Source organism: Chlamydotis macqueenii, chromosome W, assembly GCF_036417535.1.
Source record: "Chlamydotis macqueenii isolate bChlMac1 chromosome W, bChlMac1.mat, whole genome shotgun sequence".
In the NCBI taxonomy this organism is placed as follows: Eukaryota; Metazoa; Chordata; class Aves; order Otidiformes; family Otididae; genus Chlamydotis; species Chlamydotis macqueenii.
The window spans coordinates 50,166,830-50,179,396 of record NC_141592.1 but is presented as its reverse complement, the minus strand read 5'-3'; the positions used below and the strand labels follow the sequence as shown (position 1 = coordinate 50,179,396).

Here is a 12,567-nt window from a genome sequence, read left to right as displayed (position 1 = left end):
CTATGGCTGGTGCCACAGGGTGGTGTGCCATTTGTCTGTCTGTATCATCTTCAAATAAGCCTTTCAGAACATGCTTGGTCAATCTACCAGATCAGATAGTGTTAGGACGGCAACTCTGTGTAAAACAACAGCAGCCGCGAGTGCTGAGTGCTGAATTACAAAAGATGGAAATTTTGGGATCACTAAAGATGGACTTGTGTCCATTTTTTTTTAACTATTCAGGAGCAAATGTTACTAGAGGGGTAATGATTGTACATGCTTTAAGACCTATACATTGCAACGATACAGCATGGTGTAATCACGCGAGTACATATCAAAATCCAGACAGCATAAAAGACCTGAACGAAGTACACATAGCTTTGAATCTGATTGCCAAGATAATATAGAGTTTTGGAAACCAGGTGAAATTATTGCTGCTTCAGTCTTTGCACCTGGTGTGGCAAGTGCCCAGGCATTAGCTACTCTAAATAAATTGGGCTGTTGGCTTGCTAAGTAAACGCATGCAATTGTATCGGTATTGTATTAACACTGTTAATTGATGTAGATTCTATACGCTATACTACTTTACGAAACAGAACCACTGTTAGCCTGCAGAGCACATATTTGACAGGCCTTGTTGTATGCATTGGCCATGCATGCAGCAACACCTCCTCAGTACTCTTTCACTGAATCTGCTGAGGGTATAAACAGAGGTGGCTCGGAGCGGGGGAGAGAGGACGGACCCAGAGCACACTTTATTAACAACAGGGGATGCCCTGAAGGTGCTGCGCCTGCCTCCCTTCTCTGCTCTGACCCGGCTGATCATCATCCTCTTGCTCGGCAGTGTCTCCGGCATAGTTGGGTTGGTAACAGAATAGATCAGCAATAGATTTTTTTATTATTAGCACAAAATCATGGTTGTCAGGATTTTGATGGGCTTTGCTGCATGAATCTGTCTGATCATTCGGAATCTATTCACAAAGTATTCAAAACTTGTAAAAAGGAGTACAAAAACTGCAACAAAGTGATGATTTTGATATATTCAGAAATCTTTTTGGTGGATTGATATAAGCTTATTACAAATAGCTGTAGGATGCTTATTCATTCTTTTTATATATGTATTTTGATCTGTATTCCGTGTGTGTGTTGAAATATGTGCAGACTTTTATAGATAAAGCGTTGAAACAAGCCTCTTCTCATAAACAAAGAAGAGGGAGATGTGGGTATTTCTTGAGCCAGTATGGTGTCAGTGAAAGCAAACTGACCTTGGGAGAGGGATACAATCATGCTCGCTGGAAGAAAGCCATGGAATGAGAAGGGAAGCTTTAAGATACAAAACATTGTTAGCAGAATTTATGGCTTGTTTCAACAGAGGCTTGCAAAAAACTAGTCACTGGCCTTGTAGATAAGAAAGTCACTGGAGTTGTTATGTCTGTAATAGGAGAAGAATGCTGTAGTAGAAAATTACTCGAAGGTAGTGAAACTTAGTTTTGCTTAGCAGTCATGAATATGTATAACGTGTGATGAGTAACTTTATTGGCTAAGCTTGTGTGTGGCATAACTGGGTGGTTGCTATCCTTGGCTAAAATCAGAATTGTGATACTAGGCATCATACTAGGTATAATCATGAACATTCCGTGCTTGGTCACCTGCCTACAAAAGCAATACAGAGAATACTACATCAGGGTGTGCACGCCATACGACGTCAGTTCCGACTGCCCATCTCACAGGCTTGGGCTGTAGTGGCAGCCTGTCCAGCATGCCAAGCAGCAAAGTCGAACCAGGTACTACCCAGGCATTAACCCCAGGGGTATGCTCCGAACCAGGTATGACAACTGGATATCACAGAGTATGTGCCATTTGGCTGTCTCAAATGCATTCATGTTGTGGTCGACACTTGGTCCTGAGCTCTTTTCGTATGTCCATTCACGAGGTCCACAACGCAGAAATCCATCCTACACCAGAACTGGGCTTTTGCCTGCCTAGGGGTACCTCGGGAGATAAAGACCGACAATGGGCCGAATTATCGATCACGGGTATTTCGCCACTTCCTGCAGACGTGGGGAGTCTGCCATACGTTTGGCATTCCTCTGAACAGCACCAAGCAAGCGATTGTAGAACACGCACACAAAACCCTGAAAGCACAACTAACGTGCTTAAGAGAAGGGGGAGAGAGGGGTTCGCTGGGGGTCTTGGTCTGTGAATCATAGAATCATAGAATCATAGAATAGTTAGAGTTGGAAGGGACCTTCAACGGTCATCTAGTCCAACCCCCCTGCAAGAAGCAGGGACATCCCTGACTAGATCAGGTTGCTCAGAGCCTCATCCAGCCTGGCCTTGAACAATTCCAGGGATGGGGCATCCACCACCTCTCTGGGCAACCTGTTCCAGTGCTCTACAACTCTCATTGTAAAAAATTTTTTTCTCATATCTAATCTAAACCTACCTCCTTCTAATTTAAACCCATTACCCCTTGTTCTATCACAACAGGCCCTACTGAACAGCTTCTCCCCATCTTTCCTGTAGGCCCCCTTGAGGTATTGGAAGACCGCTATCAGGTGAAGCGCTTGTGGTACTGAATCATATGTCCTTCGCTAACCCCCAATCCGTTTCCCCTATCCAATACCATTTTTCCTCGCGTCAGCTGCTGTTTGGGGGCAAGGCACTCCCAAAGGTCTGGTACCGCCTGCCAGAAGACCCACCTTGGGAAGGTCCTGCTGATTTGCTAACATGGGGATGAGGGTATGCTTGTATCTCCACAGGTGCGGGGACCCGATGGATCCCAGCCCGGTTGGTACAGCCAGAGATAACGACTAATTTCTGGGAGCGGTTCACGAACTGCGCCGACTCTACTCAGGTTTGCATAGCGCGTGGCCTGTTGGGCGCTTAAAAATGCCAACCACACAGCCCTTGCCATATCTGAACTGGCGACTGCCTTAGCAGCACACGACGAAGGACTGACACAAATGAAGTTGGCATTAGATTATGCCCTTGCGAGGCCTGGCATTGTTTGCAGCGACCTAGAGGGAGTCCTAGGTCTCCAGGGTTACTGCTGTTTGGACTTCAGCAAGAACGCCTCCTCGGCCTTGGAGAAGACGCGTGCGCATGCTGCCCAGTCAGTATTCAACGTCAAAGCCCTAAAAGGACTGGAGGTAGTTTCCAGACCTGTTCGGTTTACCTAGATGGCTAAAATATTGTGTCTATAGGTTTGACAATCCTAGCAGTTGCTTTGATAATGCTTTGTTTGTTTCTGTTACTGTTACCTTTCTTGCATGCTATGATTAAGGGGTCACTAGGCGACTATCCATGATCAACTATGTTATGGCAGCATCCGCCCCAGAGTACCAGCCATTAGACCAGGATGATTTAGCATAGAGGGGGGAATTGTGGGGTAATGTTAGCAGGGCTGCATGTATGCAGGAGAGGCGGTCTGTGGCGATTCGCGTGCTAGGCGCGGATAAGTCCATGAGCGCAGGGGGCAGGTGCGTGGCGGGCGCGGATGGGTCCATGGGCACAGGGGGCAGGTGCGTTCGCGTGCGTAGCGGGTGTACGGGTATTTAACCCTCTGTTGCACAGCATTAAATAGAAGGCTTGGCTTGATGGTATCCGTGTGATACCCCCGGCGCGGGGCTCCGGTGCATGCGGGGTAGGTTAGCTGGCAAGAGAGCCGGCCGATTTTCAATGATGTTATTAAAGATGAGAATTGGAGGGTAGTGTCATGGGAAACAAACATGTGAAGTAATGTAGTTGGTAGGAATTGCTTTATATTAGGTTATGACAACCTAGGTTACATATTTTCTCTAGTATCTGATGCTTTTCCAGTTTCTGTGAGATTCCAAACAATTTAACAGTGAAGATTATGCATTATAAATGTTATAAATTTACCTCTTGCTGTCCAGTATTGAGTGTTAATCAACAGCTATTTCAATTTAAGCTTTTTACTTCCCACTTGGCCACGTTATGGATTTACACACACCGGCCATCATAACAGGGTCCGACCCTAGGATCCTGCTGATTAATGTAAGGTCCGAGCGAAGGTTTCAAGCTCCTCTTTTATTAGTTCTCAGGGTAGAGCTCGAGCTGGGTGCCTCCGGAGAGGGACCCCTACCCCAGATCACCCCCCTCAATTATACCCGTACCACTCAGCACCCAATCTCCAAGTCCAATCACTTAATTGTGATCGTTGGGCTCTTGATTTCTTATTGGTTTTCACTGTCGCCGGGCTGGCCTTCTTCTGAAGTTACCTCATTCTCTTGGAATTGTTTCCTTGGTCCTTATCTTCTTCATTCCGCTCACATCTGCCAGATTCAGCTAGTTCTGTGTTAGCAGCATTAGTTTTATCAAAAAGTTTACTCTCTATCAGCTCTTGCGGCCTAAGGCTTCAGCTGCTTTAGCTACTAGCGCTAAGCTACTAATGCTAAATGAGACTATTCAGAGAGAAGAATACAGTTAATCACACTCCTCCTGTAACAGTCCTCCCTTTGGGTTTTTTTTGGGCATCCCTGTCCATATATAGTTGGCTGTGTATGAGGACTGTTCGCTACCCTTGTATAGATTTCACAAGCATATTCTGTAAACAATTCCGAATATGAGTAAAAACACAGCAGACTATCAGAAGCATAATAACCACAGGTAAAAGACTTTTTAGCAATGAGCTAAATAAACTACTAAAGCATGGTGATAATCCCCATCCAGAGAACAAGTTTTGTAACCAGTCACTTTCAGGGGGGTTGTATGCACTTTGGGCTCCTTTGCAGGCACGTGTTTCTGCCTCAGTCACCTTTTGATATATCTCATGGGAACTGTCATTTATATAGATACAACACTGAGATCCAATTAATGCACACACACCTCCTTGAGATGCCAGGAGATAGTCTAAGGCTAGCCTATTTTGTAGGGAAAAGATTCTTACTTGCTGCATCTCCTCACTGAGGGATTCAATGGCTGTTCCTAGATCACTGATAGAGTCTTCAAGTTCTAAGACCATTTGTAGTCTGATGGTATATCAGCCTACACAAGCAATGGTGGGGCCGGTCACTAATGGAATTATTCCTGAAATAGAATCATAGAATGGTTAGGGTTGGAAGGGACCTTCAAAGGTCATCTAGTCCAACCCCCCTGCAAGGAGCAGGGACATCCCCGACTAGATCAGGTTGCTCAGAGCCTCATCCAACCTGGCCTTGAATGTTTCCAGGGATGGGGCTTCTACCACCTCTCTGGGCAACCTGTTCCAGTGTTCTACAACTCTCATTGTAAAAAATGTCTTCCTAATATCCAATCTAAATCTACCTCCCTCTATTTTAAAACCATTACCCCTCATCCTATCACAACAGGCCCTACTGAACAGCCTCTCCCCATCTTTCTTGTAGGCCCCCTTGAGGTACTGAAAGACTGCTATCAGGTCTCCCCGGAGCCTCCTCTTCTGCAGGCTGAACAGCCCCAACTCTCTCAGCCTGTCCTCCTAGGAAAGGTGCTCCAGCCCTCTGATCATCTTTGTGGCCCTCCTCTGGACTTTCTCCAACAGGTCCATGTCCTTCTTATGTTGGGGGCTCCAGAAGTGGACACAGTACTCCAGGTGGGGTCTCACCAGGGCAGAGTAGAGGGGCAGAATCACCTCCCTCGACCTGCTGGCCACGCTCCTCTTGATGCAGCCCAGGATGCGGTTGGCCTTCTGGGCCACAAGGGCGCATTGCCTGCTCATGTTAAGCTTCTCATCCACCAGCACTCCCAAGTCCTTCTCCTCAGGGCTCCTCTCAATCCATTCCCCGCCCAGCCTGTATTTGTGCCTGGGATTGCCATGACCCAGGTGCAGGATCTTGCACTTGGCCTGGTTGAACTTCATGAGGTTGGCACAGGCCCACCTCTCCAGCCTGTCAAGGTCCCTCTGGATGGCATCCCTCCCTTCCAGCGTGTCGACAGCACCACACAGCTTGGTGTCATCTGCAAACTTGCTGAGGGTGCACTCTATCCCACTGTCCATGTTGCCGACAAAGATGTTGAACAGGGTCGAGCCCAACACGGACACCTGAGGGATGCCACTCGTGACCGGTCTTATGGAACATCCTGTTAGTTTTCCCTCTGTTAGTGGATTTCTCCATTTGCTATCTAGTGCCTCTTCTAGTCTCTTGAAGAGTTTCTTCTCGAGTTTCAAGGAGGGAAGTTTCTCTGACGTTCGTAATTGTTCCCTGAGGTAATTTAAAAGTAATGTGTAAATATGGCACCCCACGGGCTACGTAACAACTGCCTGTCCAATTGACCGGTGGTATTTTATATGCTTTTTGGCCACAGACAAAATAATGGTCTTGTAGGGCCCAAAATGGGGAGTAATATCTACTTGCTAGTACACTGGTATGTAAGATTAAAATCCCATATCTTCCCAACGGAAGGTCAAATCCATCTTTGTCTTCAGATACCCGAGTTCCATTTAAACTATGTTGTCCTTTACCTTTCCACTATTTGTAGATCGTTCTGGTGTTGTACGTTGAGATGTTGCTGCTCTGTGGCCTGACGCTCATAGTTTCAAAAAAACAGGGTTTGACCTTTACAGACAGTGCGAGTGTTTTTAAACCAGTAACCATCTCTCCACTGAGTTATGAGGCATGAGATGTTTTCTACTGGGTAGGCATATTGGTCAGGCTGGCGTTCTGGTTTTGTTTAGTGAGGGGGGGCCTAAGGTTGTAGCTTCTGTAGGAAACCGCTAGAAGTTGCTCCCCTTTGTTCAGTGGACTCAGCCGGGCCTAGGGCGGACCAGCTGCTGGCCAAGGCCGAGCCGATTGGTAGCAGAATGTTCCCCGATAACCCCTCTGTGATAATGTATTTAAGAAGGGGAAAACAAAAAAAAAGAGAGAAGAGAAGATGTGCAGAAGCTGAGTGGGGGCAGAGGCGCAGAGGGGGAGGCGCAGGCCTCATGGGCCTTGCAGGCCTCACCCTCTGGCCTCTTGCCAGGCAGCCGACTGGGCCCAACTCGGTCCGGCCCGGCTGCAAGAAGTGGAGAGGAGATGAGCTGGATGATGTGAAGAGATTCTGAGAGGCGTCTGCCAGCCTATTATGAAGAACTTGTCTTGTGAGAGGAACGGCTGCAGATGCCAAGGTCAGTTCAGAAGGAGGGGGAGGAGTAATGCGGCTCCTGGCCAAGATTCCCCTGCAGCCTGTGGTGATGACCATGGTGAGGCAGGATGTCCCCCTGCAGCCCATGGAAGTCCACAGAGGAGCAGAGATCCACCTGCACCCCGTGGAGGACCCCACGTTGGGACAGGCAGATGCCTGAAGGAGGCTGTGGCCTGTGGAGGGCCCACTGGGGCAGCCATTCTGGAGAGACTACTGCACTCCGTGGAAGAGATGACCCACGCCGGAGCAGTTCCACGAAGGACTGTGGCGTATGGGTGGGACCCCACAACAGAGCAGGGGAGGAATGTGAGGAGTTCTTCCCCCGACCATGAAGCAGCGGCGTGAAACAACGTGTGATGAACTGACCGCAACCCCCATTCCCTCTTCCCCACTGTGCCACTCAGTGGGGGGGAAGGTAGTAGAGATAATGTTAAGCCCGGGAAGAGGGAGGGGTGGGGGGAAGTTATCTTGTTCTCTTTCTCATTATCCTGCTGTTTTTTTAGTAATAAATGAATAGTTTTCCCCAAGTCGAGTCTGTTTTGCCCATGACAATAACTTTAAGGATTTCTCCCTGTCCTTATCTCAAACCTCGAGCCGTTTTTCCTTATATTATCTCTCCCTATTCTCTTGGAGGGTGGGGGGAGTGAGAGAGAGACTGCGTAGTCTGGTCCCGATCGGGGCTGAACTGCAACAACTGGTTACGAGTAAAACAGAAAGTTCCTTCTGTTAGCACTGCAGTTGTATATTCCCAATCCTGATATTTGGTCTGAGTTAGAAGAGTCTTACTCTGGAAAGGCGAATTGGAGGGGTTCTTATAAGTGTAGTTCTCTGTCGCTTCCAATTCACCTAAGGTCAAACTTCAGGTCATTTCAAACCTACCTGACTCCAAGTTCAAGCAATTTTATTTTTAAGAGTCCTATTCATTCTTTCCACCTGTCCTGAGGACTGTGGATGATATGGAACATGTAACTGTTGCTGTATTCCTAAACTTTTATAGATATTGTTTAGTATTCCCACTGAAAGATGAGAACCCCTATCGGATTCTATGGTTTCAGGTATTCCGTGTCTGGGAATGATTTCCCGCAAGAGTGCTTTGACCATTCCCACAGTATCAGCTTTCCTGGTGGGAAAAGCTTCTACCCATCCCGAGAGTTGATCCATGATTACCAGCAGGTGCTTAAGTCCGCTCACAGGAGGCATGTCAGCGTAATCAATTTGCAGTCTTTGGAATGGGAAGTATGCCCATGGTAGTCCTCCAACCTCCCGTTTGTGTTTTGCATCAGAAAACTTCCAACATGTGGGACAAGAACTCACAGTCCTTTTTACTGCCATATGTATTCTGGGGGCTGCCCACATTTTCTCAATCTGGTTAACAACTGCTGTCATCCCTCCATGTGTTTTATCATGAAACCACCTAGCCCAAGTCATTAAATATTTTCTTGGTAAAATGGGTTTTCCCCCAATAGTCCAATTCCAGTTTCATCTTTCACAGCCTCACAACTTTCCCATTGAGTCCATTCTTCCTGAGTGATCTCTGCATATACTTGGGCTGAATTGTTGATATCTGGCCAATCATCAGCAGAGGGAGTTGTTATGGCGGTACACTCACGTATAGGTTGGCGGGCAGCAGCTTTAGCTGCTTTAGCTGCCAATTCATTAATTCTTTCAATTTCACGGAATCCTTTGGTACGAGCTGGATAGCGTATTACAGCAATTTGCCTTGGCAGCTTAATAGCTTCCAACAGCATTCAGATTTCAGTTCCATTAGAAATATTTTTCCCACTGAGGTAAGGAACCTTCGTTCTTTCCGTAGCATACCTGTTGCATGACACGCTCCAAAAGCACATTGAGAATCAGTATAAATAGTTACCCACTGATTACATCCCCACCAGGCTGCTCTTGCTAATGCAGTTAATTCAGCCCCTTGGGCACTCACTGAGGGTTATAGAGGTTCTGCTTCAAGTATCTCTAAGTTTCTCACCACTGCGTAGCCTGTGTGTCGTTTTCCATTCACATAGTACAAAGATCCATCCGTGAAAAGGGTTAGGTCTGAGTTCCCTAGAGGTTGATCCCACAGATCAACTGTGAGTGGCTGGAGTGAAACACTACCTGAGCACAATCATGATATGACTCACCATCGGAGGGAACAGGCGGTAAAGTTGCTGGATTCAAAACATTGCATCTTTTTAAAGTAATATTATCTGCATTTAAAATCATTAATTCATAGTGATGTGCTCTTTGTGGGGACAATGCTTGTATAGCATGTTGCTTAACAATCAGTTCTGCTTCATGCAGGACATACACAGTTGTTGGCTAACCCAAGACTAATGGTCTGCTGCTTTCTGTGACAGTCGCTGTTGCTGCTATCACTTTAACACAGGAATTGTTCCCTGCCACTACAGGATCCAGTTGAGTTGAGTTGAGTTGAGTAATAAGCCATAGGGTGGCGGTGTGGACCTAGCTTTTGAGTAAGGACTCCGCTGGCTACTCCTTTGTTCTCATGCACAAATAGTTCAAAGGGCTTGGAGTAATCCGTCAATCCCAATGCCAGAGCAGAAGCTAAAGCTCCTTTTATAGCTTCGAAAGCCTTTTCTTTCTCTGGACCCCAACGTATAGGTTCCACTTCCTCTGCCTTAGTAGCTTTTGTCAATGGCTTACTTAACTCCCCTAGCCCCGGTATCCAGGGTCTACAGTATCCTACTGCGCCTAAAAATCCTCGCAATTGTTTTCTTTGTTACCGGTTGAGGTGTTTCCACAATAGCCTGTACCTGTTCTGGGTCTACTAATCTTTGTCCTTCTTTTAATAGGAATCTTAAATATTTTACTTCCTGCTGACACAGCTGAAGCTTAGAAAGAGATGCACCGTGACCTTTTTCTACTAAAGCAGTACACAGACAAATAGGAGCTTTCAAGCAATCTTCATATGTCTTACTGGCAAGTAACAAATCATCTACATATTGTACAAGTATAGAACCTCCAGGTAATATAATAGCTTTCAAATTTTCTCCTTGCCACCCCGGCATATGATCCTTAAAATAGTTGCGGATGTCAGAGGCAGTTTGGTCCACAAACACACTTGTTGCCAATTCATTATTAAAATTCTGGAGAGTCAGTCCCCCATACCTCAACAAAGCCTGCTGCAATCTTCTCCAGTAGTAGCTGGGACGTTCCCCTGGCCTTTGTGCTTTAGTTCAATTTACTCTTATCTCCTTGCAAGCTCTAATTGCATCCCAACAAACAGGAAGTCGGGCAAAAACACGAGGAGGCTTGCATGGATGAACAAGGAGCTCCTGGACCAACCTAAAACCAAAAAGGAGGCCTACAGAGGGTGGAAGCAAGGACAAGTAGCCTGGGAGGAATACAGAGAGATTGTCCGAGCGACCAGGGATCAGGTAAGGAAGGCTAAATCCCTGAAAGAATTAAATCTGGCCAAGGACACCAAGGGCAACAAGAAAAGCTTCTTTAGGAACGTTGGGAATAAAAGGAACACCAGGGAGAATGTGGGCCCTCTCCGGGAGGAAACAGGTGACCTGGTTACCCGGGACATGGAGAAGGCTGAGATACTCAATGACTTTTTTGCCTCAGTCTTCACTGGCAAGGGCTCTAGCCACATCATCCAAGTCGCAGAAAGCAAAGGCAGGGACCGGGAGAATGAAGAACTGCCCACTGTAGGAGAAGATCAGGTTCGAGACCATCTAAGGAACCTGAAGGTGCACAAGTCCATGGGACCTGATGAGATGCATCCATGGCTCCTGATTGAAGTGGCGGATGAAGTTGCCAAGCTGCTGTCCATCATATGTGAGAAGTCATGGCAGTCTGGTGAGGAACCCACCGATGACTGGAAAAGGGGAAAGATAACCCCCATTTTTAAAAAGGGAAAACAAGGAAGACCCGGGCAACTACAGCCTCACCTCTGTGCCTGGCAAGGTCATGGAGCAGATTCTCCTGGAAACCATGCTAAGGCACATGGAAAATAAGGAGGTGATTGGTGACAGCCAACATGGCTTCACTAAGGGCAAATCGTGCCTGACGAATTTGGTGGCCTTCTATGACAGGGTTACAGCATTGGTGGACAAGGGACAAGCAACTGACATCATCTACCTGGACTTGTGCAAGGCATTTGACGCTGTCCCGCATGACATCCTTGTCTCTCAACTGGAGAGACATGGATAAGGAATGGATGGCCGCACTCAACAGAGTGGTGGTCAACAGCTCAATGTCCAGGTGGAGACCCGTGACGAGTGGCATTCCTCAGGGGTCAATATCGGGACTGACCCTATTTAACATCTTTGTCAGCGACATGGACAGTGGGATAGAGTGCACCCTCAGCAAGTTTGCAGATGACACCAAGCTGTGTGGTGTGATTGACATGCTGGAAGGGAGGGATGCCATCCAGAGGGACCTTGACAGGCTGGAGAGGTGGGCCCGTGCCAACCTCATGAAGTTCAACCAGGCCAAGTGCAAGGTCCTGCACATGAGTTGGGGCAATCCCAGGCTGGGCAGAGAATGGATTGAGAGCAGCCCTGAGGAGAAGGACATGGGGGTGTTCATTGATGGGAAGCTCAACATAAGCCGGCAGTGTGCCCTTGTGGCCCAGAAAGCCAACCGCATCCTGGGCTGCATCAAGAGGAGCGTGGCCAGCAGGTCGAGGGAGGTGATTCTCCCCCTCTACTCTGCTCTCGTGAGACCCCACCTGGCATACTGTGTCCACTTCTGGAGCCCCCAACATAAGAAGGACATGGACCTGTTGGAGAAAGTCCAGAGGAGGGCCACGAAGATGATAAGAGGGCTGGAGCACCTCTCCTATGAGGCCAGGCTGAGAGAGTTGGGGCTGTTCAGCCTGGAGAAGAGGAGGCTCCTGGGAGACCTTTGTTCTGCCTTTCAATACCTAAAGGCTGCTTATAAGAAGGACTGGGACAAACTTTTTAGCAGGGCCTCTTGCGATAGGATAAGGGATAATGGCTTTAATCTAGAAGGAGGTAGATTAAGACTAGATATAAGGAAGAAATTTTTTTCCATTGAGGATGATGGAACACTGGAACAGGTTGCCCAGAGAGGTGGTGGATGCCCCATCCCTGGAAACATTCAAGGCCAGGTTGGATGAGGCTCTGAGCAACCTGATCTAGTCAGGGATGTCCCTGCTCCTTGCAGGGGTGTTGGACTAGATGACCTTTAAAGGTCCCTTCCAACCATAACTAAACTATTCTATGACTCCTGTCAGGGGAGAACAGGTATTTCTTCAAGGAAGATAGTATATGCCCCCCAAGCAAGTGGACCATTTCTAAAGGTCGGTCAGAAAATCAGTATTGTCTCAACCTTGTCATCGAGGACTTCCAGGTGGACTATGGACTTGATCTGGCCTAAAAGTTAGGCTCACAACTTGACATGAATTGCTGCAAGCAGCCTGCCTGGGATGCAGTTGTTGTTTTTTTTTTCCCAGGAACAGAACGGAACTGTTATGGACAAGGCCGACTCTGGCCT

At 47.4% G+C, this 12,567-nt stretch overlaps 1 pseudogene; it reads left to right on the top strand.

Annotated features, from left to right (window-relative positions):
• The first annotated feature begins 11,623 nt into the window (after positions 1 to 11,623).
• Positions 11,624 to 12,262, top strand: LOC147596785 (uncharacterized; annotated as a pseudogene).
• The last annotated feature ends 305 nt before the right edge of the window (positions 12,263 to 12,567 follow it).